The following is a 20,830-nucleotide window of genomic DNA, read 5'->3' as shown; positions in this document are numbered from 1 at the left end:
AATATTCACGTTTCAGTAACACAAAATGCTGGGAATGATTCATAGAGTAGGTTTCAAAGCCTTCCCATCCCCCACCACATCACAAAATAGCAAGAAACTGTTGCAGAAAATGCTTTTTGCTTTACAAACATGATAGCTTTTGTTTAGTGCCTCACCAGTTGGCCTTTAAACAATTACTGAAATAGCATTTTTAAACTGAGCACTAAATTCAGCTCAGTATTTTAAGAAGGGCAATGAATTTGGGAAGAGTGCAAATCACACATTCAGTGTGCTTGTATTTCTTCCTCAGCAGAAGCCGAGAACAACCCTAGGCAAAAGCGAAGTGGCTGTTTGCACATGGATGAAGAAGGATGCACCTCTGCCATGTCTGTCTCATTTAGACCTCTTGAGCGCGTCAAATTCAAACATCGGTTTACCACTGCTCATTCTGCTGAACTTCTGTGGCATGCCAGCCATAGAAAAAGGCACACACATTTTACAAGAAAGATAGAAAGAAAACACATTTTTAAGTAACAGGAACGTGGGTAAAGTGTTGCGTTTATGACAATACGGAATAATCTCAGTCTATTTGTTACTGCAAATTTGGTAGTGTTCCAGGAATTAAAACTGGGCCCAAGAAGAAAAGACTAAGGCTACTGTACTACAAGAAAAGGACAATGAAAACTAGCTAAAAACTTCCATGACCTAATACAGTGTATTCTTAAAGCAACAGACACGTGAGTCTAGGTGGAACAGCTGCACATGCACACTAAGGTACAACACAGGACAATTTCACCAGTAGATTCATAGTATTTGTAACGGACATTATTTGTAAACACTTTAGAGCAACTACTGTATGTATACCACTGTCTACGTATATTATAACTGTATATCATTCAATAATGATACCATGTGTGTTATGTCATGTGTTTTTTTTCTCAAACTGTGATCACATTTTCACATAGTATCAAAAATCTTGTCTAGAGTTGATTTTCTAAAATAAGCAGACAAACAGACATTCATCATACCACACAAAACAAAGAAGTTTATCAAGACTAGTATATTTGGATTAAGCGTGCAACAATGCATTCCTGTGCACAACTGTGCAACAATACATTCCTTTGCAAAAGATTGGGTTATTTTAAACAGAATATGTCCTTTTCTTTCAGCCTACACTTGACTTCCCCCTAGGGTTTAATTTTCCCAACAGCTTTCCACTGAGCTAATTTGTTCTTTCTGGGGGAAGCACCTTTGAGAAATATTTCTGAAATGGCACAGGAGTGATCTTCAGGTATGATACTGTAGTTTAACAGTCATTTCAGCTGACTACTAAAATAGGACACTACACAATAAAAATTCTGCTCTGCAATTCTAGAAAGGCCTCATCATGGAGGAAGAAATAGGACATCTTCATCTTCAATGAACCACCACTGCAGGGCAGAAGAAAATTGAGAAGAGGGTCTGTACCTTAAATCATCTAATTGATCATAGTACCTACAGTTGTAGGCTAAAGCTGCTTTCTGAAAAATCATATCCGACCCAATCTACCTATGCTTAGTTTTATTTAAGGCATGTTATTGACAGGTTCTTTTGCCAACTGTTAGAATAACATTGAGTGGGAAAAAGTAACAATAAAAATGCAGTAACCTAGAAAAGACAGCTTTCCTCAGATTTGCACAGTTAAAGGATGACGTTCCAACAGGGAGATACAGAAAACAGTAATTTACAGCCACAGCCCATACGCTCCTTCCTGCACCCTCCTCTCCTCCTATCAGATTCATACATTATATTACTTTGGCATTTAACTAGTACTCCTTAAAAGCTGGCTTTCAGCCTGGATTCTGTTGGCAATTAAACCACTACATTGTTCAGATTTATATAAGTCAAACTAGACATAAATGAAAACAAAACAAATACAAGAAAACCAATAAATCCCATTAGTTGTGTAACTCAAACTATAATTGCACAATGGCTATTAAAATATTCCACACCTCTTCTGTAAGAGATAGCATGCAATATATCACCGCCTGTTTCAGATATGCAGGAAGCCAACAGAGCTGCGAGGGATGTGGTGTGATTACTCAGTAACTTAATTAACTTATTTAGAAGCTACAAAGAGATAAATTATGGAATGCAGAATATCACGTACCTCAAAATAGGTTCTATTTTTCTCACAATGTTATTAAAAGCTTTAAACACATTTAAAAAATATATTTAAAGATAACTATTTGGAATAAGTAGCAGTTTGATGCGTAGGGGTTTTGTGTCACCCAGCTAAATATGTAGCATAGATAACGAACAGGACAAACGGGAGAGGGTTGGTTGTGTCTGCTGACATCCATCTCTCTTCTCCTCCCCAAACCAAGGAAATCCCTACAGGGGGAAAACTTCATTCGTCATTAAGAATGTCTTCATTAAAAACCATGTGAGTCAGGAGCTACTGCAGCATTTGTCACCATCCATACTCAGACAGTGTAGTATCATCCTAACCCATGTTAGCGCCCTTCTAATTAGTCCAGCTTTGTAACTCATCTGCAAAGTTTTGTTCCTCAAGTTGCCTCAGAATCTAATGAGGGCTGTCATCCCCCTGCTAACCAACACTAATCACCTGCTAACAAGCTGTCTACTTGGGGCAGATGTCCGATCTCCCTTAATGGATGGTACAGGTTTCACTCAAGTTTTCCAAGCTCAGATCAGAGGTGAGCTGCTCCACAGCTCGCAAGCATGCCTTTGGAGGGACAAAGTGCTTTCATAAGCCTTCCAATGCAAAACCCCATCAGGTGCTATATAATAGCCATTTTCTAAATGGTAGTTACACAGCATAATGATCCATGCTGCACCAAAATCAAATATATACTCAAATACTTCATTTGGTTTCTTCCTTTTCTAAAAGGAATATTAAAAAGTAGATATGGGATCCAATGAGCCAGTATGCCCCCACAGAGCAGCCTCCGAGTATTAAGAAATGATATCATGACGGTATCAAGAATTATCATAGCACTAAAGCATCACATTCAAAATATTACTAACAGCACTAGTTGTTACCTTCTAAGCAATAGCTTAAAATTATTTGTGTGTGGACAAAGCAATGACTGTTCGATGTTTGGGGGGGGGGGGCAGAAGCCCTCGGCAGCAGTATAATGTGTCTTTCTGCGTACGACAGCCCCAGCTGCTCTCTTCACACCTCGATCCCAACATGCAAGCAAAGAGGGAGGAACGGCGCGGCGGCGGCGGGGCACGTGGTGCCTGCCAGCCTCAGCAAGCAGGTTGGTGGCCTTGGAACTTGCTGTTCATTTGGAAATTAGCTGTCACTCCCACAGAAAACTAAGCAAAGATATCATTGTTAATGTGATGTTCACCAAAATGCTGCACAATAGAGTGTTGCTAACACATGTCGAGTGCAAGGGGACAAATTCTCATTCTTAATTATACTGGGTCTAAGGGCTGGATCACACCCTAAATCTCTGTATTAGGAGATACATATTAGAAGATACCAGAACATATTTCTTATGTTTTCAAGACACACATGCACATCCAGGATAAATAAAAGCATCCGAATGATTTGAGAATTACGAGATCATTTTATTTATACTATTTTGTTTGTAATAATAATTTTGAAATATTTTTAAATTATAGTTTTAAGATAGGATACGAAATTCAGTGACCAAGGAGGCCCACAACATATATTTTAAGTACTACAGTAAACGTACATGAGGTTGAAAACCATACAGTTGATCTCTTTCACAAATAGCTTATTATCCAGCAAGTTGGGAGAGAGATTCAATAATGGAGTGCGTGAATGTGTAAGGAGGATTAGAGATCACTCTGAGGAATGCTCCAAAGAGTAGGAGCAGAAAATAGTAACGGGAAAAGGGGCAAAGCTAAAAGGTGAAAACCTAATTGGGGAAAATATGCAAAGGGTAAGCAGGGTAGATTAAATGAGCTAGGAGATAAAGACAAATTATATCAGGACTTCGGAAGATGCTCTGACCGCTGGGATCGGATGCAGTAATTCGGTGCAGAATCACTTCAAGAGAAAAACTAATAATGTTTGGAGTTGTGGGAATGGAAGATTTCTCATCAGATTTCTACAAAACAATTACCAAGGAAGGTGAAGGACAGGAGAAGAATAAAGAAAAGACAGAATTTAACTTTATTATAGAAAGAAAACTATAAGGCTTGGGTACAAATGGATAGGAAAAAACAGCAGTAATATGTGAAGTCTGGAAAGGAAAAGCACAGCCAGCAGTGGAAATAAAGAAAAAGGTAATTGAAAAAATCAGAGAAAACATGATGAGAAGCCCAATTTTGAAAACAGACCTGTGTGGCCACATATTTACTTTATTTTCAATGTTTTTTTTCTGTATTTATTTTGTCTTGGTTTTAAAGTAGCATGTCAGAATGGTCTCCGAGTGTTAGAGAACAAGCATCACTTGCATGAAAAGACTGATTCATTTTTGGAGTATTTCTCAGAAATTTTTCCCTATTATCTAAACAATTACCTTCTTGCATTAAAATATATCATCGATGCGTAAATGATGACTGTATTGTGTCTCCTGCCTGTCTTTCTGTTTGTTCCAGGCAGAAACTGTAGCATTTTTTCCACAGAAAAAATACCATGTTAATAAAGGTTTTATCTACACACACCCCTCCCTCTCTTTCCTCTGTTTTATTTGTAAGAGTGAGAATTTTTATGCTGTACTCTGCAGATACTATTGTACAAAATAGATACGTTAGCCTTTTCAGCATTCTCTTTAAGATACGCAAGTGTAGTGTCTTTGCAGATACATTATGAAATGATTGATTCTGCAAGAGTACTCCTTTGTACTTTTGAACATCTTAATGATACAAAAATAAATTGGGTTTGGAACTTTCCATTCTTTTTCTCTCTTTTCTCCCTTAGAGGAACATGCAAGATTTTTATTTTTTTTTTGAGAGAGAGAGAGGGTAAAAAAAAAAGCAATCACACTTCAACCATTAGTGTTCTCACTGAAATTGCAAAGCATCACACTAAATGTACCAGCATCTCTTTGACAGACATATAAGAGCACCTACTCACTAGTGTAATGGAAAAAGTTAGTGATTATATACACTGAAGTGATTGAGCCAACGACGACTCTAATGGAGGGAAAAAACCTTGATTAATAACAAGTGCCACTAAAAGAACAGATTGTTTTATGAGGAATGAATCACAAAGAAAGTAGCAATACTGTATGTCCTTGTCCATTGGCTGAGAATTGGTAAGGGAAAGAATAAAGACAAATGCCTAAAGATCCGCAAGAGCTTTGCTAGAAAGATTTTAAAATAAATTTCTCCCTCATCTCCTCCAATTCACAGTGTGCAGATGTACCAGAATAGGTATTATGTGGTTATATTTTTCTAGAAATCTCTTCCCTATTAACTATACTGGTGTTTTCATGGTTTGTACTTAATTAATGTGAAACTAAGGAGGATGCAAGATGATTTACCAGAAAGCACTGCTTCTGTGCGTTAAGTTAGCATATCATTTCTATAAATTAAATACTGTGCGTTTGCATACTCCTAAACTCTGAAGTATATACATACACACACAGCAACCTTTGAATAACGTTGATCCAGTTAACACACAGGGCAGGAAGACCTTCTCATCATTAACAGCAGCAAAGCTTCAAGATAGGGATACAACACATGTTTTAGTCTACTGCCAGACATTTGCACGCAGGCAACGTTCAGTAGTGAAGAAAACAAATCAGTGTCTAAATGAATTCTTTACTATGATTCCTTAAAAAGCTTTCCGCGTACATTTAGAGAAACATCTTGATTTTTCTAAAAAAGAAACCGTGCTGGTTTAATGAACAATCATAAAACACTGACATATCTCAGCTGTATTGGTAATCCCATGATACTGGTAGAAGCGTTGTACCACGTAAAGTGTGAGATCTGCCTAAACCAGGAAATCCCACACAACGGGTAAAACTTTATATAGCCATTAGCAAAAGAATGTTAGGGATCCTACCGTAAACCAACTTGCTTATTTTTTATAGCAAATACTAGCAAACAGAACTTGAGAAAGATTTTCAGTCAAAAAAAAAGAAAAAGTCTGAAAAAAACCCAACCGTTAGATTTTTTTTTTTTCTCTGCTTCTGCTTCTTACTTCAAAACTATTTTTGAGGCAAGATCTGAATCAGAAATGATAGCTTTGGAGAAAATATTGCTTTATGAAGTACATAGATCAGCTTTTAAAAATACATTTTAGAAGTCACAAGATCTGATTACAAAATAATATTGCTATTTTACCATAAAATAGTTGATCATGACTGACAGACACTCTATAGCCAGGTTGTTCAACTACCCACATAAGACTGAGACAGCACAAAAACGTAAGCCACCGCTCCTCTGTGAAATCAAGGCATAAATACGCCTCCTCTCTCACCTAACCCCAAGGAGAGCCAGGAACTGCAGCCACCACCAGCAGTGGTACCCACGGGCTCCATTGGTTTGGTCCTTTAATGGAGTGTCTGAAGAGAGAGTGGCTTTAGAGATACAACAGGAAGCCCATGAGTTGCTGACATTTTCAAACCGGTAGTGCTAAACATCAGAACACAAGCCTCATCTATACGTTCTTGTGCCAGTCCCCCTGCACTTACCCACTCTGGCACCAACATAAACCAAAGCAAACAGTGCTGAGATCTAGTTCTTGGGCCATCTCTCATTTGTGTTGAGGCACTATTTTGTGCATTCAGTGCACTGCATCCACTTTAAAATTTATTCACAACAGAACTTTCCCAAATACTTTCTCCAAAAAGTTACGGAACAGACGGACTGTAGACACACGCACACACAGTAGAAACTGTGAGTGCTACCAGTAAGTCTGGCATCACCAGCAGCAAACTATAATGAAAAATCACCTGTGCTGCTACAGTGTGCTGGTTCTGGATATGGACTTAATCAACCCATTCCATTGCTTCTATTTTTTATCAATTTTTTACTTGTTAGAGCGCTTAAATGAAATCATTATAGCCAGAATGACTTATTTGGTGCATATTTGTTTCTAATCTTCTCAGGGGAATGAACAGACCTGCTTTCTTAAGAACTACAATCCTAGCCTCTTTAGCAACAACACTAACCAGATATTGGCTTTTTTTCCTGAAAACATCAAGATTTGTTGCTCTACAACAAATTGTTTCAGATGTCAGAGTATTGCAGCTTGAGAAGCCTATTTGGTAAAAACAAGAAAAATATCTGAATACAGATTAACAAATAATTAGGCCCACCCTACTAGCTGTTACTGTTATAAAAGCACAATTTGCAAACCAATACCTACACACTTCTTATAGGGACAATGCTCATTTATATATTAATATATACAGGAAACAGCTGAAGTTAATGATGGAATATTAAAGAATTTGGTAAACAGACTGCAAACAGTACATTTCTGATGTGGTAGGCTTTGCAGAGTGCTTGAATATTCTGGCTCTGAATCAGCAGAACACTTAAGTAAGTGTCTTAATAGGATAATTATACCAATAAGTATAAAAGCCATTCTGTTGATTTTAGTGGTGTGACTCAAATCTAAGTGCATGCATACTTTAAATATTTTTCTGCACAGTGACCTTTAGCGTCCATCTAAACAGGAACGTATGCTTAATTCTACATTTGTAGTTATTCCTGACCTCAAACTGAAGCTTTATGTTCCACAGACACCTCTACATTTTATTTTGAAAAGAAGGTAATAGGCTTCCTTTCTCTGTTGTTTGAAACTGAGCTTCTTGCTGCTGCAATAAAACAGACCAGTAGGCTCAACAGAATAGAAATAGGAATTGGGCAAAATCCATATTGATGACACTGTATTATTAATAAATTACCTACTGTGAACTTTCCATGAATTATTAAAGCAAATAAATCCTATTTTAAAGTGTTATAGATCCTAGATAATTTATAAATATAGGATCATTGAATTATAATTCAATCGTTTCCCCTGATCTCTGTCTGTATTTCCATTTCCAAAAGGCTTTTAAAATGTCCACGCAGTATTATTTGGTACAGCTGTTTATATATGAATTCGAACGCTCCTACTTCAATGCACCGTTGTCAGACTTGCTATATACCTGATGCACTGCAGGTACCATAAAAGGAGAGTGGCTTATCCAGAACCTGCTCTTTGCTACGAAGTGGTTCTTTGCACCACACTTTCTAACAGGACATACACACATGCCCTTCTGCACCAACACTTTGGGTTATTCCTGTCCCTCACTCCTGGGCAGCGAACGTGTAGTGGTATTTCAAAGAGACTGAGAGGTGAAAAGGCAGATGAGATGCAAAGGTGTATGTCAAGTACTCAAACAACTTTTACTGGCAAGTAACCTTTCTTCTAGAAGTTCACTTCTGCTCTCTAGCAGTTGATGGCTCCCAGCAGTTCTGCCATCACATTTCTGGAAGAGAATCTCAAAGTGCTCGAGCAAGCAATGATTGCAGACATGCCCTGCCTAAGGCTAAGCTGGGGATGGCACCGCACTGAGCGAAGGTACGGTGAAGTGTCCAGCATGCTGATGGCCGGGTGCTGCTGCCTGAACTCTGGTAAAAGGCACCGAGACAGGTTTGAAATTCTCCACTGCTGCTTATAGAGCCAGCCTGCAAATACGCAGAGATCCACTGAATAAATTTTGTGCAGATACTGCAAATTTTACACATCCCACTGATGGAAACTAAGAGCTAGGTGACTGTAGCGGGTCTGTATCTATGCAGTTGAAAAAAAGAATCTTCCTGACGCTGGGGATTCGACTTCTCTGAGCCCATTTCTGAGGAAGTCAGAGAGAGTAATCTGACAAATATAGATTTCCCAAAGCTGCTGTCCCTAAACTTCTTGACACTGTAATGAATAAGCCACCCTGCTAAAACAGTTTTGATACATCCAATATTACCGTTGTTATATGGTTTTAAGTTGAAAATAAAATGTAAAATCTCCTTAAATTAAGGAATAGAAAATACAGGGACAAGCTCTCTAGGTGTGTAAGCCTACAGAGAGCTTAATGGAAAATACCGTGCATCAGAATGATCTATTTTTATTCCAGCAAATGCATTTTCTCTCTCTTCTGCCTCGTGTGTTTCAGATACAAATCAAAATAAATCTGCAGTAATTAAATTAAGAGCTTACACATGCTGTTTTGGTTTGTTTTCGTAAAGATTTTTTCCATACTTTACACCTTTTTACATTTTTATTTTTCATCTGAATTTAACGTTCACCACAAAGGATGGTACAACCAAGACAGTGTAAATTACCACTCTTCTTACTTTCCCACCTACGTAAGTCCTGACCTGCAGCACCTTTTCTTTTCTTTCAAGTACTGAGCTACTTGGGTTAAAAAAAAAATAAATTATTTTGACATGACTGAAATTGTAGTTTTAAGAATTGGAAGAACGGCTACCAGGGATTGGGATGAGATCAGTCTACTTACACAGAGTTTTATCTAAATCTCTGGAGGCAGAACTTTAGTATACTAAGTCACCTGAAAGCTACGTAACAATTAGTATCCAAGAAAATCTCCAAATAATTTTTCGAGGAATAGAGGGAAGAAGAGATGCAGTAGAGGTTGCTGCAACCAAGAAGAAGAAAATACTCAGAATATTAACTCTGATGTTATTTTTTTCTTAGCTGTTAACAAAGTCAAATTATCACTAAAAGCTATTGTTATGTGTAGTCTTAAGTGAAGTTAAACTTGGAGAGCAGTCTTTCAGGGACCACACTCTCTTGAGGAACAGAGCGAATGCTGTGCTCCTCTGTCTCGTTGCCCCAACTCCAGAAAGCAGCGAGGCTCAGACACATGCACAAACAGGCTTGGCAGTTTGAGCAAAAGATCTTGCAACTGCGACTTTGCTGCAAGCCTATGGTAGGATTTCACCAGGATAAGAGGCACCTTTGAGCCCTTGTGCGTAAAATGATTTGAGTTCATCTAGTGTCTTGATATTTTTAGCCTTGCTGATCACTGGCAGCCTAAAAAGGACATTTCAGCACTGATTTCCTTCTAAGCAAGGCAGCAAAACATTCAACCCCGGGGTTGAATTTGGGGATCTGCTGTTTGGTGCCACAGGTCTCCCTTCTGCTGGAAAGCATTCACAACCAAAAGATAAAAAGAACAGGATACGATCACTTTTGTGGAAGTATAAGTGAATTGTGTCAGGCAGAAGATACATACTTAATCATTTATTGCCTTTTTGATGTTAGCAAAATACAGCACAGAATGTACACGCACAATCTTTCTAACGCTAGTAAAAGCACATGCTACTATATTTATAGATAGAGTATATAGTGATCAGCTTTATTTACTCCAAAATATGTTTTATTTGTAAAATTATGGCCTATAGGCACAAACACAAAAATATATTCATACTGTAAGTATCTCTGGTCTTTGGTCAGCATTGATATTTTGAATTATTCATTTTATCTTGCCTGTTACTGATTCACGGGTTTATAGAATATGACTGAAGAAGTAAGAAACATCTCTACCACACATGTGCTTTTGCTAGACTACGCTCAGATAGATGATTAAGCTAAGTTAGTACATCAGTGATTTGTAAAATGAGACTTTAAAGATTGTAAAATAATTTGAATTGCATAAGAATATGTTTATCTTAAAGGACAGAACTCTGGAATATTGCAAGAAACTGTCTCCATGGTGAATTACTGAGAAATTGCATTGCATTTTTTTTATTTTATGTACATAATTAAAGGAGTAATGACATTTCACTGCTTGATAGCTCATGTTATCTCTATGAAATGCTTTAATTTATCTTTAAAACCAGTATTTTGGTATTGTAAGTAGAAAACAGGGAAAGTATATGAGATCATGATCCAAATGGTAGGGTACATGTGCATGTGATTTGTAGTACTGGACAATGTGAAACGTGTCACCTTTGCATCACGGATTTCCATTGATACCAAAAGGAATTATTTGTTGCACAAAAGAATAAGGAATAAACTGTACTGTTATCTAATTTGTTTGTCTCTGTAACTTACACTGACTCTGTAAACTTATCTTGGAATCACTATGATATATATTTCTAATGCATTTTTAGCCTGTGAAAGTTGGAATGAGGTTCCAGTGAGATGCGTAAGGAGACACAAGCAGAATAATTTGCCAGGTACTTTCTGACAACAGATAATTCGGTAGTTCCTACCCTATATTGAGCCATCTTGGCCAGGAGCAGTAAATATAGAATAAAAGAGTTTTACATTAATATACAGAACACACTGTAAAATTTAAACAAACACTTTACAGAATTAGAGGGGAGGGAAGAGGAAAGAAAAAAAAAAAAGAAAAAGCCTGTCAAACACATCTACGGCTTTGCTATTTGACATTTGAATAGCTGCCTGTTGTTCCTCCTTATCCATAATTCACAGTTGTTGGGTCTAGCCTTTCAACAGAGTAAAATGGATTGAATGTTGAACACAATCATTCTAACTAAGAAAGCTTCTATACCTAGGCAAGGTGAATACTGCTATTAGAAAGATGATTTTATTCTCAGGAGTTTCAACGAACCTATGTTTCCTCTCCAGTTAGTTTCTTTGTTTCCTTTTGATTCTTCAGATTCTTTCAAAATTTAGATCAAGTAAATAAAAAGCTCAGACGGACCAGAGACGGACCAATCTTCTGATTGAAGAATCAAAGCTTAGCCTCAAAGAGTTGACTCCAGCTAGGAAGCTGGAACCTATGAACATTTTTTGAAACTGAACTTTATGGATTTCCAAGAGGGTCCACAAAAAATAGAGCCCAGAAAAGGAATGGCTAGTTTCCACTGTCATAGCATAACTTACCCATTTTTATCTCAGTTTAAAAGTTTCTAGGACTGCATGCTCTCAGAGATCTAGCTTCAGGAGCTTACTGTAATGCGTTATTAATGTTTGTAAATTGCTTTCACAACCTTTAACGAAAGCGAAAAGGACAGTATTGTTGCAAAGTATTTTTCATTGATTGCCTGGAGATTCCCAGCAGCCAGTCTCTCTCTATTTCACTCTGGCAATATTAATGGAGAATCTCTGATATGAGAACCAGTAGAAATGAATGTTTAAGATCCTCAGAGCAAACCATCCACCGTATGGAGGAGAAGCCTCAAGCATTTTAAATGGTACTGTATCTAAAATAGAAACTGCAAAGCATACTTTATCTTTTATAGCTTGTAAATCTAAATGCATCTTGCAAATATGAATACCTTAAAGATACATTATACAAATTGTCCAGGAAACCACATTTCATCTTGAAGGGCTGTAATATTGTCAAGACTTGGCAATGGCTAGGAGCCATGTGTTGACATATATTGCACCTGCTTAAGAACTTCACTGCAGAACCCTTCCCTGATTGTACAAGATAGCAAGAATTTATAAAATAGCAACATAAGACATGGTTTATGAGAGTGATGCCTAATCACGTACCTAGTATACTTAATAACACAGATAAATCAAATTCTTTCATCCATAGCATAAGGTTTTTTTACTGTTCAATAGGAACAATAAGCTGTCCCATAAGCAAAACGGATGTTTTTCTGTTGTTTACAGTTGAAACTGCAAATACAATAAGCCATAAAGCACAATGCCTGCCAACCACATGTACAATAATGGGTTTTTTTTGGTTTTAAACACAAAAGCTATAACCTGAAAGTAAATGTTCTTACTGCTGCAAGACTGAGCCCCTGGTTTTAATATCAAAGATCGGCATCTTACAAAGAAACAGGATATATGTACCATGAGGATGAGGGAGACATTCAGAGCACACAAAGAGGAAGGCAGTCCGATTTCTTCAGCAGAACCCTGAGCCAATTCCCTGCATTCACAAATTTTCTTTGTGGATTCTCCCACCTGTCCAAACCTGGCACATTGATTAGGCTCTTTCTGTTGCAGAATCCTTTAGAGAAGCTGACGGAAGTGGCCTTCCCTTAGGGCATTTTAAAAATCCTTTTTTCTCTGCAAAGCCATGTATTTTCACTAGAATGTTGGGAACATAATTTTCTTTCAAAACTCTATTCTCCTGTTACTGTCAGTCATTGGGCTAAAAAAAATGTTGATGTTAGTCAACAGGTTAAAAATTGCTGGGGGATACAGACACACAGACATCCCACTCATACATATACATTATTGTAATCATATAAACTTTGTTTTCATTAGAAACCACAACAAAATTTTGACCATTTTCAGTATCAATAAGGGTCCCAATTTAGCCGCATACATAGCTAGCACATTATTCATTTTAGGCACCAATGCAGTGTAAGATTTTTATTTTTTTTTAAACGTCATCCACAGTCATCATGATAAGGAAATTACGCTTATAAAAACCTAAAAATTTCTAGTATTATCTGTTTTAAGTTGCTACCGTACCTCACTAACTGGCTTTTAAAGAAACAGGAAGGTTTTGAAGGCAGAAAAATTAATTTTTTAAACAAGTAAATATCAGAGCATCTTTAAGGAATTAAATTTGAGATGTCTATCTATTGAAAGAACAGTTTTGAAATGCAATTATAAGGCACCGAAGGAAAGTTGAAGAGCTACAGACAAATCAAGTGTACTTTTTTCAAATCCCCTTAAGGCTAGTTAATTTAAAGTTTAATTACATTTTTTGGAAGATGGACCCTGTTTGGTAACTAATTCTACATAAGCACTTCATCTTGATTCCATAAGCAATGTCAGGAAGCAATTTTTATTAAATTATACACGTTTTTTGTTTCATCATCTTTTCCAGTCTTAGAGACCCATACAATGAGATCTGTACTGTAGCTTCTCAACAAATGGATTATTCAGTCAAATTCTGTAAGATCAAATGTCAATCAAAATAGTTTCCTGCAAATATCCACAGCTTTTAGCAGAAATTATGCCCTAGATGGGCAATATAGAGGACAACTGTGTTGTAAAACACAGTTACAGTAAAACGGGATTCAGAAACCACGAAGTTATTTGACAAGCCTCAAGGATTTACATAGCATGTCCAACAATCTACATATGTAAGAGTAGTTTCTGAGAGCAATTGTAGAAAATATTTTAGGAATGCCTGTAACAGTCTGTTGTATATATTATCAACTGTGGATCTGGAGGTAGAACTCTCCCTCTGCAATACACGTGCTTTAAAAACACACCTACTGTACTCAGTTTTACTTAGTGCTGCAATTACCATCAGCTATTTTCTGCATGGCCTATGGCTATCCACGGTCTGACGATGCCACATACATTTTTTCCCAGATACTTAATGATACGCTTATATATAGCTAGTAAAGCAAAATTATAAATAGTATTCTTGCGAGAGACTCTAGATAAGATGCATGCTTAACAGTCACAAACCAAATGCATGATATTGTATGATGAAAAGGTGAGAAACCAACAAGCTTTCTAGCCTGCTGGTTTTCATATAAGGGGGTTGAGGTGAAAGGATATTCAGGAGCCACTGAGCCTGGTCTGCACCAGCTAATATTAGTTTGAACCTGACCCTTTGCAGAAATCTGAGAATGCAGAAAAAATGAGTGAAAGGGAAAAATAAGAACTGAGATTCCAATATTCTTTCTTGGTGAATGCCAGCAGTGACTACAGAGGTAGCCACTGCAGGCTATACTTTTCAGACTCAAAAAAGGCTCATATTTTTCAAACCATGTCTCTCTTACACTCTTACCCCATCAAGGCTAAATCACTGTACTACTCCTCTCTGTCACCTCTAGTTATGCCTGCCTTGTTGTATATTATTGCAATACTAAGTGACATAGCAAAAGTCAATTCCAGGTATTTTAGAAAGATCTATTATCAACAACAAAGGATAGCATAGCTCTAAGTGCTGAAATAGGTAAGCCTGTTAATACAGTACCCAATACTGCATTATGCATATTTGGGAAACATAAATCTAGACTGACCCAAAACTGCATTTTAAATAACTTCAGAAATGCTAATTGTATTCATAAGTTCAGCATCAAGATGTCAAACAATCTTCCAAAGGACTCTATAGTACAGAGAGGTGCATTTAGCAATTCCAGAGCTCCTATTCCTATCAGTCATTTGTATCCTGTGGCTACATCAACAGTAAATCTCTTAAATACAAACAACCAAACACTCAGTGTATGCAAGAACGTAATGGTAGTTACAGATCCCTTAGTGTTAAGATGCCTAACGTGAACGCATTTAGTACTCAAGAAATAATTTGTTAATGTCATTGGATCCTGAATATTTTTTTAAAGCTACTTTCTGTTCCTTTGACAGATGTGCTATTCTGCATTTCATTACTTTCTCTCCTTACCTCGTTCTTCTTTTGTTTTAGATAAGTGATGAGGCTTTCGGAAAAGATTAAGTACTGGCAGGCAAAGCAATGGTCCAAACACAGTTTTAATTGGAACCTCAAATCCTGTGGAAAAAAAAAAAAAGAAATTAAACCATTAATAATTTAATTTTACTAGCAGACAATGAGTTCATGTATCCTGTTTAGGCAGCCTTTAGCTTATTTCTTCGTATTTGATTTCAACAGGTATACAATCTGTTAGTCAAATCATGTTAAAAATAAAATTATTACCACAAGATTTCAGTGAGGTATGCAGAGCTGCAAAAAAGTGCTGATGCAAAGAGTTCTCATCTGCAGAAATAGTCCACTGATTACTAGTAATAAGTCAGAATTTACTTGATTAAGCATTAAGTCCAAAAAATGCTTTCTTCTGTAAAATCTAAAAATCTTCCGACTGGTGTATAACATTCATAGTATTGTTTTCTCATGCTGCTACAATACGCTCTTTGCCCCGTGAGTGCTTGACAGAGTATAACCATTATATAGCAATATGACTCAAATGCAACTAAGGCATAATGCTAAACAATTCAAGCTTCAAGACAAAAGATAGTGAAAGAAATTTGATTTCTCTTGAGAATGGCAAAGGCTCTAAACACAAGTACCTCCACAAAAGAAAACCATAAAAGCAATTTTTTTTAGAGTCAGAGGTTATATATTGTAGCATTGGGCAAGCGGCAACCAAATAACCAACAAAATAAAACAACTCAGTGTATGAGTAACTTGCTTATTTCTGAAAAGAGGACATTCTTGCATTAGTAATTTTTATTCAGACATACAGAAAAAAAACCAACCCAGATACATCAGAGAACATAATTTTTTCTGAGAATTTCACTTTGTGTTTTAAAAGACCATAGGCACAGATTCTTATAGATGATAAGTGGCATGAATACAATTATTTCAATGGACCAGTAGTAATTTCTACAAGTAACTAATCTGACCAACAGAGCTGAAATTTTCTAGGTTCTCAAAGCTATATTGGGGAGGAGGCTGTGTTTCATTTTCTTACTTCACTGTTATTGTGCAGCAAGAATATGTAAATTTAATTTGGGATTACAATCAAATTTATGTACCATGACCTCAGTCACACTGGGCCACTGGAATTCAACAGACATTTTGTAGTAGGCAACTAGTTATCAACAAGTGTGTTCAATTACATATATTGCTGTTATTTAATGCACCAAATATATCTAAAGCCCATGTAGAAAGTGGCATTTGGAACTGCTGTAAGATCATATATTTACAAAAGCTCCTTTCATAATGATAGTTTGGATGGGTAGTGAATTTATTTTTTATTGTTTGTTAATTGAGGGCTGCTATGGGAGTTTTAAAGACTAAACTGATGTTTATGACTAGAATGGAAGGCAATATTTTTTATCAAACTTTCTTTTCTGGAGAAGTAATTCGCTGAAATGTTTCTCCGAACATTCCATCAGAAGCATTTCTCAGAATGAAGAGGGAATTTCTGGTCAAAATGAGGATATGAGGATTAAAATAGAAATGGAAAAAACTAAATTCAAGTCTGTAGCCTGGCCAGCATTGGAAAAATCTTAAAATCTTTCCCTAAATAACATTTTTGTTTCTGAATTCTACTCATGACCTAACCCACGTAACTGCAAGCAATAGCAAAGCTTTGGTCCTTAGTCGCGTTACCTAGTCTATAGTTCCCTTTCAAGAACTGATTAGCTAAAGGCACAACAATGCGTACGCTTGAAAGCTGCCTGGGATGGAGAGCAGAGGCAGCTTCTGTGCATGGAATAGAGGCTGTGCCCACAACACCTGCAAGGACAGGATTAGATCTCTCCACATCATACCTGTCTGCCCCATTATGTCCTCCCAGAAATCAGAAGCCACATCACAGCACAGATGCACGAAAGAGGCTGTGCGAGAGCCAATGCAGACCAAACACGGCTGAGAAGGCATGGCCAATGACCTTTGCATTCAAGCAAACCTGAGCGTAGTCATTCATGTAAGTGTCTGCATCGTGCTCCCCAGTATTTCTAGTTCTGTGTTATCAAGATCTTTTCCACTGCCCAGGTATGTCCACCATCCCTCAGCCTGCTAGCTAACAGAGGAGAGACAGATGTTATCTCTTTATTAGGTGTAAAGGCAGATGATATAGGTACTAGATGAAGGCTGTCATGAGTAACTGGGAATTAATTTTAACTTATACAGAGCAGGAACAAAAGCAAAGGCAGCCTTCACTGTCAGCTTCAAAGCAAAAGTCCTAACATACAGATAATGACATACTTGTGGATTTCCAACGTACCACAACGTACCACAGCAACTGATGCTAGACCCTGGCAGTTCAGCCTTAGAAATTTTTAGAGGTTTATAAGACTGTTTTTTCTCCTGAAATTCAGAAATGAGCTCGAGGGGAAAACAGGCTATTTCTTCCTGAAAACAGCTCTTGGTCCAAATATCACTCTCTCACTTACTTCTCCATCAATAAATAATTTTAAATACAACTACTGGGCGTCACTGTGTACATTTCAAAAAAATGTCTTGCAAACTGCAAGCACTTCCAAGCGGCACTGCTCCTTTTAGCACAAAGAGACATTTAAGTCAGTCATTCAATACACAGCCATTCAAAGACATTACTAAAATTTCACAGGAAGCAATTTTAGAGCCTGGTGTTCCAAATGAGACCCAGATACTGAGTGCCTGCTTAATTTCTAAAATGTATTTGCCTATGGAGCTATAAAAATAACAAATACAAAAATAACAACCACAATAGCCATCATTATAGTTTTGTATCAAAGCCTGCCAGAAACAAAAAGGGACAATATCTTATCCTGAGCAGCAAAAGCTGTCCTGAGCTGTTAGTCATGCTGTATGAGAGACACAAGAATGCTCTGGTTGGGATCCATGAGAACAATAATTGAAAAAAATCAAAGTTGTTGAATAGCTTAACTATAAATATACTAATTGATGCTCCAGGCGTAGAAAATTCAATAAAGTGAAGTATGCACTAAAAAAAAAAAAAAAAATCATCTCACAATGGTCTTCAAATTAATTCACATTCACAGAAATGTCATAAAGATAACTTTAAGAGAGAACAAAACCCATCTGACGAAGAGCTCAATATTTATTTAAATAATAACTACAATGGTTGATTTACTGCCAGCATGCTCTTTACTGCTTTAGCTGTTGTTTTTCAATGACCAAATTTTTCAGCATTTCAAAGGGGGACACACCTCACCAACCTGCAATTTACTATGATATTATATTTCTTATAAGTTTACCCTACCATGCTGAAGATGTGCTTGGAATGGAACAAGAGAAGAAATGACAGCATCTCCTCCACAGCATGTGTTTGTCTAAGAATATACTTGAAGGAATGAGTATGGAGAACTTGACATGTCCTTGGGGTATGATTAAAAGCTCGTGAAATAAAATAATTCAAAAGAGACAGCTCTGACTTTAACCACTGCTGGGGACAGGAGATCTTTCACTTGTCAGTCATTCACAGGTATAGCTGAAATCATATAGAAGACATATTTTAAAACCTGGTGATTTAGATACAAACCCCAAACCAGAGAGACCCTGTGGGTGACGTAAAAATGCCAACGAATTTAACTAGTGTTTCATTTTTCATAATAACGGTAAGCCAAAGCCTAAAATCATACCCACTTCATATTGATAACATTGAATGATAAAGAAATCTACAACTTAGAAAAAAAAAAAATCCAGGAGGAGAGAGATAAAGCCCCATGTAGAATATGACTCTTCAGTAAAGAAGAAATCTTTTCCCCCAGGCTGTTTTCTATCTAAAGCCTCAACTGGGCCATACTGACTTGGTTCTGTAGCAAAGATCTGAGTTTATTCAAAGCTAATGACATTTGTAACCTAGACTATTTTATGCTTTGTGTAATGCTGCCTTTTAAGTGCATGTATTTCATTAAAGATATTCTTTCCAAAGCTTCAGTCTTTTCCACTTTTGTGAATTCCCTTTATTTCCTTTCTGACAGAGCTACAATTAGCTACAATAGAGGTACAAATCCAGATGTAACTCATGGCATAATATGCATACAAACACAATTTACAGGAGCTCTCATCTCATCCAAAGCCGTCTTCAACAATTTCTTCAAAAAAAAAAAAAAAAAAAAAAAAAAAAAAAAAAAAAAAAAAAAAAAAAAGGGAATGAGATTGACCCAAACAGAGACCACAGTATCTGGCATGTGAAACATCTCATTAAGTGAACAGCAGAACTGATGAAGTCTGGTTCAGAGTCTAATTTTTTCTTCTGTGTAGATGCTTTAGCATCCAAGAAGTTCAGGACTGAAGTTAAAACTTTCCGAGTCCAAACACTGATCATGTTTCTCTCCTGTGTGCAATAGGTGGAGCGTACTCACACTACAGCCTCGATGGGAGCACACATAAAAGCTGCTGATAGGGGCTCAGCCACTGAACCCTCGGCTGTTGAGAACTACTTTGAGGACTGTCAGTTTGCAGGAACTTACTGTCTTTGACACCTTTGTCTCTTTGTGACATGTGTTTCAAAATAATTTCAAAAGTTTCCAGAGGAAAAAGAGATAGAGGTAAGGCATAAGCCTTGTTTCCTTATCAAAAGGGACAAAAAATATATCGTATATATTGACTGGAATTAATAAACTAAAAGACCAATCAGGAAACTGGATTAAACTGTGTAATATGTTCAAGTGTGCTTAGTTGTGAGAGTGAAGTCCTCATCCACTTGAAGTTAAAAGAAGTTTAAATGTTGGCTTTTAGTGAGAGTTTTGTCAGAGTTTCAGTTAGAGTTTTGCCCTAGTTCTTTATGCCTAAATAGTCAGAGGATAGAATTGCACCAGCTTTTCGACAGAATATCAGTGGGATCCACAATCATTCAAACTCTTTTGAAAAAATTCCACCTTTTAGAGACTCATCACCGTTCTCAATGAAATTGCTGAGAGCAAGGAGACTGTTTCGCTTTTGGGGGAGAGGTGTGACGTCCAGATTATTTAGGTGCTCACCATTAATGCAAATGCAGTTTAGGTTATCAATACTGAGATACTATAATAGATTGCTCCTCCTGCTCCTCAATAGTAATTATGCATTATGGCTTAAATTTGAATCAAAGGTCCCAGATGCATTACCTTAATATTAAAAAAGTAATCTCCTTGTATAACAAATTCTACAATAGAATACTTCATATTATTTATTCTCAGAGTGATATTCACTGTTTCTATAAGCCAGCTTCTAGTTTCCATTTAGCAGCTGATACGATTCTTTTTTTGTTGAATTGTTTAAATAAATACAAAACAAAACAGAAGATTTGTGGCATGCTTCCTTTTGTGCGTTTGTATCTTTTGAAATTAGCTATAACAGTGCTTTTGTATTAATAACAAGCCCATTAGCAACAGACTAAAGTGATTAGGAGATACTCTTTTTGTCTTTATCAAGCGTGGATGTCAGCTGAGACTGTATACAGTGGTTCAAATTGCATTCTCTAGCGTGGAGTGTGTCATAATTTTGACAAGCCTAAATATGCATGGCTTCCTGACAGAAATGAAAACTCCAAATACTGGCTTTCTCCAGCTAAGGAAAGGTGTTTACAAAGAAATTTAACACTAATA

General features: G+C 36.9%; 1 protein-coding gene across 3 annotated transcripts in view; it reads right to left on the bottom strand.

Moving 5' to 3' along the window:
* Window positions 1–20,830, bottom strand: part of TENM1 (teneurin transmembrane protein 1) — a 995,213-nt gene that overhangs the window by 499,231 nt on the left and 475,152 nt on the right. For all 3 annotated transcript variants that reach the window (XM_074599876.1, XM_074599879.1, XM_074599878.1), the window contains one exon: window positions 15,219–15,323. The gene's annotated coding sequence lies outside the window, so the exon portion shown is untranslated. The remainder of the gene's footprint in view (window positions 1–15,218; window positions 15,324–20,830) is intronic.

The sequence above is a fragment of the Larus michahellis genome, chromosome 9 (assembly GCF_964199755.1).
Source record: "Larus michahellis chromosome 9, bLarMic1.1, whole genome shotgun sequence".
Taxonomy (NCBI): Eukaryota; Metazoa; Chordata; class Aves; order Charadriiformes; family Laridae; genus Larus; species Larus michahellis.
Note: the sequence above shows the minus strand (reverse complement) of the source record. Positions and strands in the feature narration are given on the sequence as shown.